Source organism: Pseudophryne corroboree, chromosome 3, assembly GCF_028390025.1.
Source record: "Pseudophryne corroboree isolate aPseCor3 chromosome 3, aPseCor3.hap2, whole genome shotgun sequence".
Lineage (NCBI taxonomy): Eukaryota > Metazoa > Chordata > Amphibia > Anura > Myobatrachidae > Pseudophryne > Pseudophryne corroboree.
Genome location: NC_086446.1, coordinates 593,969,964 through 593,982,906, shown reverse-complemented (window position 1 = coordinate 593,982,906; position 12,943 = coordinate 593,969,964). Strand labels below are relative to the sequence as shown.

At 51.5% G+C, this 12,943-nt stretch overlaps 2 protein-coding genes across 6 annotated transcripts in view; one reads left to right on the top strand and one right to left on the bottom strand.

Moving 5' to 3' along the window:
* ANAPC16 (anaphase promoting complex subunit 16) overlaps nucleotides 1–6,008 on the bottom strand; it is a 64,488-nt gene extending 58,480 nt beyond the window's left edge. For both annotated transcript variants that reach the window (XM_063961465.1, XM_063961466.1), the window contains exon 1: nucleotides 5,922–6,008. The gene's annotated coding sequence lies outside the window, so the exon portion shown is untranslated. The remainder of the gene's footprint in view (nucleotides 1–5,921) is intronic.
* The window catches only part of ASCC1 (activating signal cointegrator 1 complex subunit 1), a 729,419-nt gene continuing 722,269 nt past the window's right edge, over nucleotides 5,794–12,943 (top strand). For 2 of the 4 annotated variants that reach the window (XM_063961461.1, XM_063961464.1), the window contains exon 1: nucleotides 6,213–6,318. The gene's annotated coding sequence lies outside the window, so the exon portion shown is untranslated. Of the gene's footprint in view, nucleotides 5,892–5,957; nucleotides 6,047–6,212; nucleotides 6,319–12,943 lie in introns of those variants that run through there. The other 2 variants (XM_063961462.1, XM_063961463.1) reach the window with 2 other exon arrangements.

The following is a 12,943-nucleotide window of genomic DNA, read 5'->3' as shown; positions in this document are numbered from 1 at the left end:
TGTACCATATATCACACACAGATGTATTACTGTACCATATATCACGCACACACAGATGTAACAGTGCCACATACACACGCTGACACCTATACGTACACTGTCATACACACGCTGACATCTATACGTACATTGTCATACACAAGCTGACACCTATATGTATACCGACATACACATGCTGACACCTATGCGTACACTGATGTATGCACACTGACACCTATTCATATACTAACATACGCAAGCAAACACCTATATGTACACTGACATCTATATGGACACAGACATACACACACCTACACGGAATTACATTTGCACGCTGGCACCTATATATACACACTGACAGCTATACCTTACGTATACTGACATACAGATGCTGACACCAGTACGTACACCGACATACACACACCTACATCTATACATACACCGACATACACATGCTGACACCTGTACGTACACTAACATACACACACCTACAACTATACATACACACGCTGACACCTATACATACACCAACATACAGTACACATGCAAACACATCTACATACATTGACACCTATGCATACACTGACATACACACGCTGACACCTATCTATGCAGTGACATAGCAGTATGGATGGTGTTATGGTTAGCATTACTGCATCACAGCACTGAGGTCCTGGGTTTGATTCTCACCATGGGGTAAATTTACTAACATTCGTATTTTCCCGTTTCAGGTCAAAGTTCAATCACGAATGACATCGAAAGTGTAAAACTGCAACTTTTTGAATTTGTTACGACGGATTTACTAAGCTGCCGTATTCGGGTTTTTCTTTTGTTCCGATGTCAATGTCATTCGTGTTTTTATTTTTATTTTTACGGCAGTGATTAGCAAAACCCTGCCGACTTTTTTACAATGAATCTCGGCCGGATCTGTGTGATCCGTGCTGGGGTTCATTTTTTTTTTTTTTTTTTTTTTAAATTAAACACTGTAAAATCCAAAAAAAAAAATTGCGTGGGGTCCCCTCTCCTAAGCATAACCAGCCTCGGGCTCTTTGAGCCGATCCTGGTTGCAGAAATATGGGGAAAAAATTGACAGGGGTTCCCCCATATTTAAGCAACCAGCATCGGGCTCTGCGCCTGGTCCTGGTTCCAAAAATACGGGGGACAAAAAGAGTAGGGGTCCCCCGTATTTTTAAAACCAGCACCGGGCTCCACTAGCTGGACAGATAATGCCACAGCCGGGGGTCACTTTGATATAGTGCCCTGCGGCCGTGGCATCAAAAATCCAACTAGTCACCCCTGGCCGGGGTACCCTGGGGGAGTGGGGACCCCTTCAATCAAGGGGTCCCCCCCCCCCAGCCACCCAAGGGCCAGGGGTGAAGCCCGAGGCTGTCCCCCCCCCCCCATCCAATGGGCTGCGGATGGGGAGGCTGATAGCCTTTTGTGATAATGAAAAGATATTGTTTTTAGTAGCAGTACTACAAGGCCCAGCAAGCCTCCCCCGCATGCTGGTACTTGGAGAACCACAAGTACCAGCATGCGACGGAAAAACGGGCCCGCTGGTACCTGTAGTACTACTACTAAAAAAATACCCAAAAAAAGACAACACACACACACCGTGAAAGTAAAGATTTATTACATACATGCACACAAACATACATACATACTTACCTTATGTTCACACGCAGGTCGGTCCTCTTCTCCAGTAGAATCCAAGGGGTACCTGTTGAATAAATTCTACTCACCAGATCGCGGGTCCCAGGGTCCTCGGGGCATCCATTTGTAATCCACGTACTTGCATAAAATAAGAAAACGGAAAGCCGAGCCACGAACTGAAAGGGGACCCATGTTTGCACATGGGACTCCTTTCCCCGAATGCCAGAAACCCACTCTGACTGATGTCTAAGTGGGTTTCTTCTGCCAATCAGGGAGTGCCACGTTGTAGCACCCTCCTGATCGGCTGTGTGCTCCTGTACTGTCTGACAGGCGGCACACGGCAGTGTTACAATGTAGCGCCTATGCGCTCCATTGTAACCAATGGTGGGAACTTTCTGCTCAGCGGTGACGTCACTTTAGGTCAACCGCAGGGCAGAAAGTTCCCACCATTGGTTACAATGGAGCGCATAGGCGCTACATTGTAACACTGCCGTGTGCCGCCTGTCACTCAGTACAGGAGCACACAGCCGATCAGGAGGGTGCTACAACGTGGCACTCCCTGATTGGCAGAAGAAACCCACTTAGACATCAGTCAGAGTGGGTTTCTGGCATTCGGGGAAAGGAGTCCCATGTGAAAACATGGGTCCCCTTTCAGTTCGTGGCTCGGCTTTCCGTTTTCTTATTTTATGCAAGTACGTGGATTACAAATGGATGCCCCGAGGACCCTGGGACCCGCGATCTGGTGAGTAGAATTTATTCAACAGGTACCCCTTGGATTCTACTGGAGAAGAGGACCGACCTGCGTGTGAACATAAGGTAAGTATGTATGTATGTTTGTGTGCATGTATGTAATAAATCTTTACTTTCACAGTGTGTGTGTGTTGTCTTTTTTTGGGTATTTTTTTAGTAGTAGTACTACAGGTACCAGCGGGCCCGTTTTTCCGTCGCATGCTGGTACTTGTGGTTCTCCAAGTACCAGCATGCGGGGGAGGCTTGCTGGGCCTTGTAGTACTGCTACTAAAAACAATATCTTTTCATTATCACAAAAGGCTATCAGCCTCCCCATCCGCAGCCCATTGGATGGGGGGGGGGGGGACAGCCTCGGGCTTCACCCCTGGCCCTTGGGTGGCTGGGGGGGGGGGGACCCCTTGATTGAAGGGGTTCCCACTCCCCCAGGGTACCCCGGCCAGGGGTGACTAGTTGGATTTTTGATGCCACGGCCGCAGGGCACTATATCAAAGTGACCCCCGGCTGTGGCATTATCTGTCCAGCTAGTGGAGCCCGGTGCTGGTTTTAAAAATACGGGGGACCCCTACTCTTTTTGTCCCCCGTATTTTTGGAACCAGGACCAGGCGCAGAGCCCGATGCTGGTTGCTTAAATATGGGGGAACCCCTGTCAATTTTTTCCCCATATTTCTGCAACCAGGATCGGCTCAAAGAGCCCGAGGCTGGTTATGCTTAGGAGGGGGGACCCCACGCAATTTTTTTTAATAAAATAACAACTTTCCCACCCCTTCCCACTGATATACATGCACGGATCTCATGGATCCCTGCATGCCTATCCAATCACGGGAAAAAAAAGCAGGTCTGTTTTTTTTTAGCACTTTTTTACGAGTTGTAATTTTTCACGGCAGTGTTTGTTTTTTTTTTGCTTTGCACTTCTTAGTAAATTACCGAGATTCATACTTAAACAGCCGCGTTTTGACCGATGGTGTATTCATTCGTAATTTTTTTCTTGGACTTGCAAAAAATTACGAATGCCCTCATCACTGCCGTGATTATTGCTTAGTAAATTACCGAGATGACACTTTGATGAAAAAACGGCATCTCGGTCAAAATCGGGACCTTAGTAAATTTACCCCCATGGCTGTAACTGTGTGGAGTTTGTATATTCTCCATGTATTTGCATGGGTTTCCACCAACACTCCAAAAATATACTGATGGGTTAATTTTTGTAGGGAGCCAATTAACCTTAGTGTGTAAGTGTGTGTTTTCCCCCAACATTTTGCATATTAAACGTGGGGGCATAGCCTCGCGGGAGATGGTGTGCTGAGAGACAACGCAGCGGGGAGATTATGGTGGTACAGGTTGAGTCTCCCTTATCCAAAATGCTTGGGACCAGAGGTATTTTGGATATGGGATTTTTCCGTATTTTGGAATAATTGCATACCATAATGAGATATCATGGTGATGGGGCCTAAATCTAAGCACAGAATGCATTTATGTTACATATACACCTTATACACACAGCCTGAAGGTAATTTTAGCCAATATTTTTTATAACTTTGTGCATTAAACAAAGTGTGTCTACATTCACACAATTCATTTATGTTTCATATACACCTTATACACACAGCCTGAAGGTCATTTTATACAATATTTTTAATAACTTTGTGTATTAAACAAAGTTTGTGTACATTGAGTCATCAAAAAACAAAGGTTTCACTATCTCACTCTCACTCAAAAAAGTCCGTATTTCGGAATATTTGGATATGGGATACTCAACCTGTATTATCCTTAGAGGATACAGTTCTACAGAGGTTCCACATTGTAAGAGACCATCATACAGGTAAGTTGCATGTGTAATTGAAAAGAATGTTTCCACTGTGACGTGAAACAGGTGGCGTGTCATGTCGGCACACTCCATTTTCAGTAGCCACGCCCCTCTGGTGTGTGACCACGCCCATTTTTTTTGTAAAATTTTTTTTTTGGGGGGGGGGGGGGGGGCACGTGCACATAGCTTGGTTTTTTAATCTTTGAAGGGGGGAGCTGCCATTCAGAATCTTGCCCTGGGCTCCAAAAACCCTTGTTACGCCTTTGACTGCAATTCATCAATCATGAGCTCCCCAAGCGAAACCCCACTGCCAGGGGAGGAGCTCTTGCAGAATGCGCATGCGCGCTGAGTTTTAACCCAGGGCAGATTTCTACTTCGTGAGGGAACAAAGGTTTTTGATCCTGCACAGACCTAGATTCAAAATTACACTGTGAATTATCTAGAAACCAAAAATGGACAATACTATTTGGAAATTCCTGTCTGTCCGTGTGGCGGTGCGCCCGGAGTCATAAAAAATAGACAAAGGTATATGTACAAAGAGAAAAAGTATGACTCTTGTTACTTCCAAATTCAATAAGTTGTTTCATCCCGACATATTTTCCGCATTGTATAATCATGGCCATGTTGAATTTATTTTGTTTTGAGTTTTTACGTGTTGAGAAGGGTACTAACTAAAGACGATAACAACATTGTTATTGACTTATCTCCTACTAGGTATCATTTATGATAATATAATAAGAGTGCGCCCAAACAAGAGTCATACTTTTTCTCTTTGTACATATACAGATTTCTACTTCTTCAGCTTTGCAAGTCACCCTCACATAGACAGGTATAAGGTAACACCATGTCAAGAAAACATTACCCATCAAAGCAGGGACGGATCTAGACTTTTCTTTAGGGGGGGGCGGTTTACTGTTTAATCTTGACTCCTCCCTCTACAGTCCCAACTCCTCCCATCTGCAATCCTAACTCCTCCTCTCTCAATTCTGACTGAACTTTTTGAGTGAGACTGAGATAGAGCTTTGTGATTGTTCTATGTACATGTGACTGTGCTATGGGGTAATTGCATTTATTAGCCCTAGTACCCACACACCAGCAAGTGAGGGGCAAATGCTCTGTAACCCTTGCTCTCCTGGCTCCTCTGTGCAGCTGTGGTATAAGCTGCAGCACATCGTTCTGCCTCATGCTCTCCCCGGAGAGCTCTCTTCTGCTCAAAGTGGGCGTGGCTATGACTGTGTTAGGGGGGGGGGCGGTCGCCCCCTTCGCCCCCCCCTAGATCCGGCCCTGCATCAAAGCTTATTAAATAATTGCGGTTTCCATCCCCACAGAGATCCATGGGACACTGGGGAGCAACACGGCACTGGGGAAATCAAGATTTCCGCAGTGTTAACCTGTTGGTGAATTAAGAAAACACAGGAGAAAGGCCTTTCCTCAACTTAATAAATAAAGGTGTAAAATTCCAACCAACTTCATGTACGTGCAGCCATGCCAGCCTCAAGCATTACAGGGTGTGATAATCATCTACTGCTATTTCCATTGCAGCAACATAAACGTAACAATAACTGATGCAACTGATCAGCAGGTGAGAGTGGTGACAGGTAGTGCCACAGCAGCTGGATGCAGCAGGCGGCCTCTGCAGGAAGAGCTGAGACCGCAGGCTCTCGGCTGCCCCGCACTGGACGCGGTTATGCCGGATGAATAGCAGGTAACACACTCGTCTCATACAGTCACTCACCTGGCCGCTCAGCTGAGCCTGTCACTCACGTTTCCTGGGCTCCTTTCTCCGATCTGCGACAGATTCTGCGCGTACCGCCTCATACGTCATCAGCAGGCCTCTCCGCGCCGCCATGTTGGATTTGGGTAAATTCCTTGTAAACAATTGCTAATTTTTTTTATTTGATATACACGAAACTATTAAACAGCCTTACTAAATCTTTATGGTAACATATAATCTAAATATGAAGTTGAAACTAAAAAATGAAGTCCGAAAATTTATTTTCCGGGGTTGTCAGGCATATAAGGGACATGTTCCAGTAACAAATATGGCGGCGTGGTGTGTCCTTAGCTTCCACTGACAGTGTAGTGCTCATAATAATTCCCGGCTCTTGGAAGTGACGTCGTGTCATTACTAGGTAAGCATGTGTGGGGGAATTATTAGTGTGTGAATGGGGGAATGCGACTAGTTGATGGAATACCGGTTTTTGTTGTTGTTCTTTTTCCTTCATAAATATGGGGATTGTATTTTGTTCATCTGCTTAGTTATACAGTTCAGTTCAGTTCTGTTTTAGTGATAGCAGCCTTTGTGGTTATTCAGTGTGTGCAGAGCTACAAGTTCCACCATACTCCTGTAGGCACTGGCACAGCATCCTGCAGCTCCTTATCCTTTTAATATTCCACAGATGGTACCTTCTGGTTCCTTGGTCCAGATGGCTTTCTGTTAAAGTATGTTGTTTGTTGTGATAGAGAAATAACTTTATGGATGTGTGCAGACTGAGCCTGGTGGCTGGGAACATGTTGCTTCTTAAATTTTGAATGTTAGGGTACTGTTCCGGGTGCTTATTATTAATTTATTGCCTCTATATTTTATACCCATGAAGTCTTCCTGTATACCATCTGTAATGGCCTCTGCATCAGAACCAAACTAAATTCAGATAGCGGGTTTGGGGCCTAATTCATACCTGATTGTAGATGTGCAAAAAATCTTTGGCAAGCAAGGGGATGCCCAGCCCAGGGCAAGTCCGCCCCGCATGCCGGGTCCTACCCTCCCCATCCTACCTGCAAACATGCAAAAGCATCGCACAACGGCGATGCTTTTGCACCTGACGAGTAGCTCTCTGCCTATGCAGCCTAGCTGCGAAGGTAGATGGCAAGGCGTCACGCAGCCATCGCAGCCCACCTGCAAAGGTTGCGGACACGCCTTCGTTTTCCGGGCCGCACCCCCCAAATGCTGCCGCCGCGCCCCGCGACTGCCGCTGCCTGTCAATTGGGCAGAGGCGATTGCACAAGTGAGATGCCGTTGCATCTCCCTGTGTGCGCACACGCAATGTGGCTGCTGTGCGTGCGCACACTTCACTGGGCTTTAGCTGCAGCGACCAGCTCTGAATTAGGCCCTTAGCTCCCTTCTTTTGATATCCATCAAATAGTGTTACATGGCTATTCACCAACCGGAGATGTGTCTATCCAGCACTTGTATGCATATGTACAGTATCCGGGCTTATTGTATAGGTGCTCTGCTGGTCCGATTTCTACTTTATTACATACCAGCCTATTAGAGTGTTTATATGACAGCACAGCAATCTGCCCAGGTGCCTTAATACATCAAATCAGCAAAGTATTTACGGGATTGTATACTAGTCCAGCAGAAATGCCTTAAGGATTGTACTCTAATCCTATACTTCCTCCTCGTAGACCAGCCCCATACCTCCCCCTAGTGCCTAACCCTAACCTACCCTCCCTTACTCTAACCCTGTACTCACCCCCCCACCCCATGCCTAACCTACCCTCCCGTACTCTAGCCCTAACCTTTCCCCTCGTAGCCCAGTCCTATACCTCCCCCTAGTGCCTAACCCTAACCTCCTCTCCCGTAGCTTAACCAGAACCCTACACTAAGGGGGTGATTCAGACCTGATCGTATATGTGCTAAATTTAGCACATCTCCGATCAGCCTCCCTGACATGCGGGGGGATGCCCAGCACAGGACTAGTCCGCCCCGCATGTCAGTCCCTGCCCCGTCGCACAAGTACAAAAGCATCGCAGAGCGGCGATGCGTTTGTACTGGAAGAGTAGCTCCCTGCCAGTGCAGCTCCTGCGCGCTGGCAGGGAGCTACTCGCTGCTTTTTGGTTGCAGCGGCTGCATGTGACGTCACACAGTCACCGCGGCCTGCCCCCCCCAAATGGTCCGGGCACGCCTGCATTGCCCGGGCCGCGCCCCCTAAATGGCAGCCAAATGCCGCAGGCCCGCCCCCCTCCCACCCAGCGATCGCCTCTGCCTGTCAATCAGGCAGAGGTGATCGCAGGGCTAAGACAGCTGCCGCCGCATGCACAGTTCACACCTGATCGCTGCTGTGCGAAAACGCACAGCAGCAATCCATTCTGAATTAGCCCCTAAATATCAGCATTTCACATATTGACATTCTGCACATGCTGACAATGTGAACATCTTAACAACGTCGACATACATTCTAACTACAAACTACTAGGGCCACAGGTGAAGGCTTGGAGGGCTGCCTCTTGCTCATTCCGGTTCTAAAGCTTGCAGTACAGTATTGCTGAAGATGTATAGAAATGTATCACTTTTTGAAAGACTGTACAATGTTTACTTTTTATCTACCCATCCACATTGTCACCATTTTTCCTGATAAGTCTTTAAATAAAAGTATATTAAAATGTATTCTTCCCACTACATAATGAAGTGGAGCTCCATTTGAATTGCAGAAGGGAGTTGTGCCATGTTCATAGAAAAGTCCCTTCTCTTCTTCCATTTGAATTACAGGGTTATGGGCTCTATCTGTGCCCTCCTGCCACATTTAGTTGTCTGATATGGCAGCAGTCTCTAGAGCAGCGGTGGCCAACCTGTGGCTCTTGAGCCACATGTGGCTCTTTCTTTATTCAAATGTGGCTCCCGACACTCGAGGTCCACAACAGTTCCGGAAACCGCTGCACTCCAGCCAGACGCACAGCAGCACTATGGGGACTGACAACTGAGGGAACCAGATACTAGAAGTGAGACACCCACCGGCAAACAGAGGACAAATAAGGTTCTGCTGCAATGGCAAGAGTTGGGGGGCTGTAGTGACACATGAGAGTGGGCTGGAGTGACACAGGAGGGGCCTGGCAGGAGTGACACATGGGGGAGATGACTGGAGTGACACATGGGGGAGCTGACTGGAGTAACACAGGAGGGTGCTGGCAGTAGTGACACATGGGGGAGCTGGCTGGAGTGACACATGGGGGAGCTGGCTGAAGTGACACATGGGGGAGCTGGCAGTAGTGACACATGGGGGAGCTGGCTGGAGTGACACAGGAGGGTCCTGGCAGGAGTGACACATGGGTGAGCTGACTGGAGTGACAGGAGGGTGCTGGCAGGAGTGACAAAGGAGGGTGGTGGCAGGAGTGACACATGGGGGAGCTGGCTGGAGTGACACAGGAGGGTGCTGGCAGGAGTGACACAGGAGGGTGCTGGCAGGAGTGACAAAGGAGGGTGCTGGCTGGAGTGACACATGGGGGAGCTGGCTGGAGTGACACAGGAGGGTGCTGGCAGGAGTGACACAGGAGGGTGCTGGCAGGAGTGACACAGGAGGGTGGTGGCAGGAGTGACACATGGGGGAGCTGGCTGGAGTGAGACATGGGGGAGCTGGCAGGAGTGACACAGGAGGGTGCTGGCAGGAGTGACACATGGGGGAGCTGGCTGGAGTGACACAGGAGGGTGGTGGCAGGAGTGACACAGGAGGGTGGTGGCAGGAGTGACACAGGAGGGTGCTGGCTGGAGTGACACAGGAGGGTGCTGGCAGGAGTGACACATGGGGGAGCTGGCTGGAGTGACATAGGAGGGTGCTGGCAGGAGTGACACATGAGGGAGCTGACTGGAGTGACACAGGAGGGTGGTGGCAGGAGTGACACATGGGGGAGCTGGCTGGAGTGACACATGGGGGAGCTGGCAGGAGTGACACAGGAGGGTGCTGGCAGGAGTGACACATGGGGGAGCTGGCTGGAGTGACACAGGAGGGTGCTGGCAGGAGTGACACAGGAGGGTGCTGGCAGGAGTGACACAGGAGGGTGGTGGCAGGAGTGACACAAGGGGGAGCTGGCTGGAGTGACACATGGGGGAGCTGGCAGGAGTGACAGGAGGGTGCTGGCAGGAGTGACACATGGGGGAGCTGACTGGAGTGACACAGGAGGGTGGTGGCAGGAGTGACACAGGAGGGTGCTGGCAGGAGTGACACATGGGGGAGCTGACTGGAGTGACACAGGAGGGTGCTGGCAGGAGTGACACATGGGGGAGCTGACTGGAGTGACACAGGAGGGTGCTGGCAGGAGCGAGACATGGGGGAGCTGGCAGGAGTGACATAGGAGGGTGCTGGCTGGAGTGACACATGGGGGAGCTGACTGGAGTGACACAGGAGGGTGCTGGCAGGAGTGACACAGCAGGGTGCTGGCAGGAGTGACACATGGGTGAGCTGACTGGAGTGACACAGGAGGGAGCTGGCTGAAGTGACACAGCAGGGTGCTGGCAGGAGTGACACATGGGTGAGCTGACTGGAGTGACACAGGAGGGAGCTGGCTGGAGTGACACAGGAGGGTGTTGGCTGGAGTGACACATGGGGGAGCTGGCTGGAGTGACACAGGAGGGTACTGGCAGGAGTGACACATGGGTGAGCTGACTGGAGTGACACAGCAGGGTGCTGGTAGGAGTGACACATGGGTGAGCTGACTGGAGTGACACAGGAGGGAGCTGGCTGGAGTGACACAGGAGGGTGTTGGCTGGAGTGACACATGGGGGAGCTGGCTGGAGTGACACAGGAGAGTGCTGGCAGGAGTGACACATGGGTGAGCTGACTGGAGTGACACATGGGTGAGATGACTGGAGTGACACAGGAGGGTGCTGGCAGGAGTGACACATGGGGGAGCTGACTGGAGTGACACAGGAGGGTGCTGGCAGGAGTGACACATGGGGGAGCTGGCAGGAGTGACACAGGAGGGTGCTGGCAGGAGTGACACAGGAGGGTGCTGGCAGAAGTGACACATGGGTGAGCTGACTGGAGTGACACAGGAGGGTGCTGGCAGGAGTGACACAGGAGGGTGGTGGCAGGAGTGACACATGGGGGAGCTGGCTGGAGTGACACATGGGGGAGCTGGCAGGAGTGACACAGGAGGGTGCTGGCAGGAGTGACACATGGGGGAGCTGGCTGGAGTGACACAGGAGGGTGCTGGCAGGAGTGACACAGGAGGGTGCTGGCAGGAGTGACACATGGGGGAGCTGACTGGAGTGACACAGGAGGGTGCTGGCTGGAGTGACACAGGAGGGTGCTGGCTGGAGTGACACATGGGGGAGCTGACTGGAGTGACACAGGAGGGTGCTGGCAGGAGTGACACATGGGGGAGCTGACTGGAGTGACACAGGAGGGTGCTGGCTGCAGTGACACATGGGTGAGCTGACTGGAGTGACACAGGAGGGTGCTGGCAGGAGTGACACATGGGGGAGCTGACTGGAGTGACACAGGAGGGTGCTGGCAGGAGTGACACATGGGTGAGCTGACTGGAGTGACACAGGAGGGTGCTGGCAGGAGTGACACATGGGGGAGCTGGCAGGAGTGACACAGGAGGGTGCTGGCAGGAGTGACACAGGAGGGTGCTGGCAGGAGTGACACATGGGGGAGCTGGCTGGAGTGACACATGGGGGAGCTGGCTGGAGTGACACAGGAGGGTGCTGGCAGGAGTGACATAGGAGGGTGCTGGCAGGAGTGACACATGGGGGAGCTGACTGGAGTGACACAGGAGGGTGCTGGCAGGAGTGACACATGGGGGAGCTGACTGGAGTGACACAGGAGGGTGCTGGCAGGAGCGAGACATGGGGGAGCTGACTGGAGTGACACAGGAGGGTGCTGGCAGGAGTGACACATGGGGGAGCTGACTGGAGTGACACAGGAGGGTGCTGGCAGGAGCGAGACATGGGGGAGCTGGCTGGAGTGACACAGGAGGGTGCTGGCTGGAGTGACACATGGGAGAGCTGACTGGAGTGACACAGGAGGGTGCTGGCAGGAGTGACACATGGGGGAGCTGGCAGGAGTGACACAGCAGGGTGCTGGCAGGAGTGACACATGGGTGAGCTGACTGGAGCGACACAGGAGGGAGCTGGCTGGAGTGACACAGGAGGGTGCTGGCATGAGTGACACATGGGTGAGCTGACTGGAGTGACACAGGAGGGTGGTGGCAGGAGTGACACATGGGGGAGCTGACTGGAGTGACACAGGAGGGTGCTGGCAGGAGTGACACATGGGGGAGCTGACTGGAGTGACACAGGAGGGTGCTGGCAGGAGTGACACAGGAGGGTGGTGGCAGGAGTGACACATGGGGGAGCTGACTGGAGCGACACAGGAGGGAGCTGGCTGGAGTGACACAGGAGGGTGCTGGCATGAGTGACACATGGGTGAGCTGGCAGGAGTGACACAGGAGGGTGGTGGCAGGAGTGACACATGGGGGAGCTGACTGGAGTGACACAGGAGGGTGCTGGCAGGAGTGACACATGGGGGAGCTGACTGGAGTGACACAGGAGGGTGCTGGCAGGAGTGACACAGGAGGGTGCTGGCATGAGTGACACATGGGTGAGCTGACTGGAGTGACACAGGAGGGTGGTGGCAGGAGTGACACATGGGGGAGCTGACTGGAGTGACACAGGAGGGTGCTGGCAGGAGTGACACATGGGGGAGCTGACTGGAGTGACACAGGAGGGTGCTGGCAGGAGTGACACAGGAGGGTGGTGGCAGGAGTGACACATGGGGGAGCTGACTGGAGCGACACAGGAGGGAGCTGGCTGGAGTGACACAGGAGGGTGCTGGCATGAGTGACACATGGGTGAGCTGGCAGGAGTGACACAGGAGGGTGGTGGCAGGAGTGACACATGGGGGAGCTGACTGGAGTGACACAGGAGGGTGCTGGCAGGAGTGACACATGGGGGAGCTGACTGGAGTGACACAGGAGGGTGCTGGCAGGAGTGACACAGGAGGGTGGTGGCAGGAGTGACACATGGGGGAGCTGACT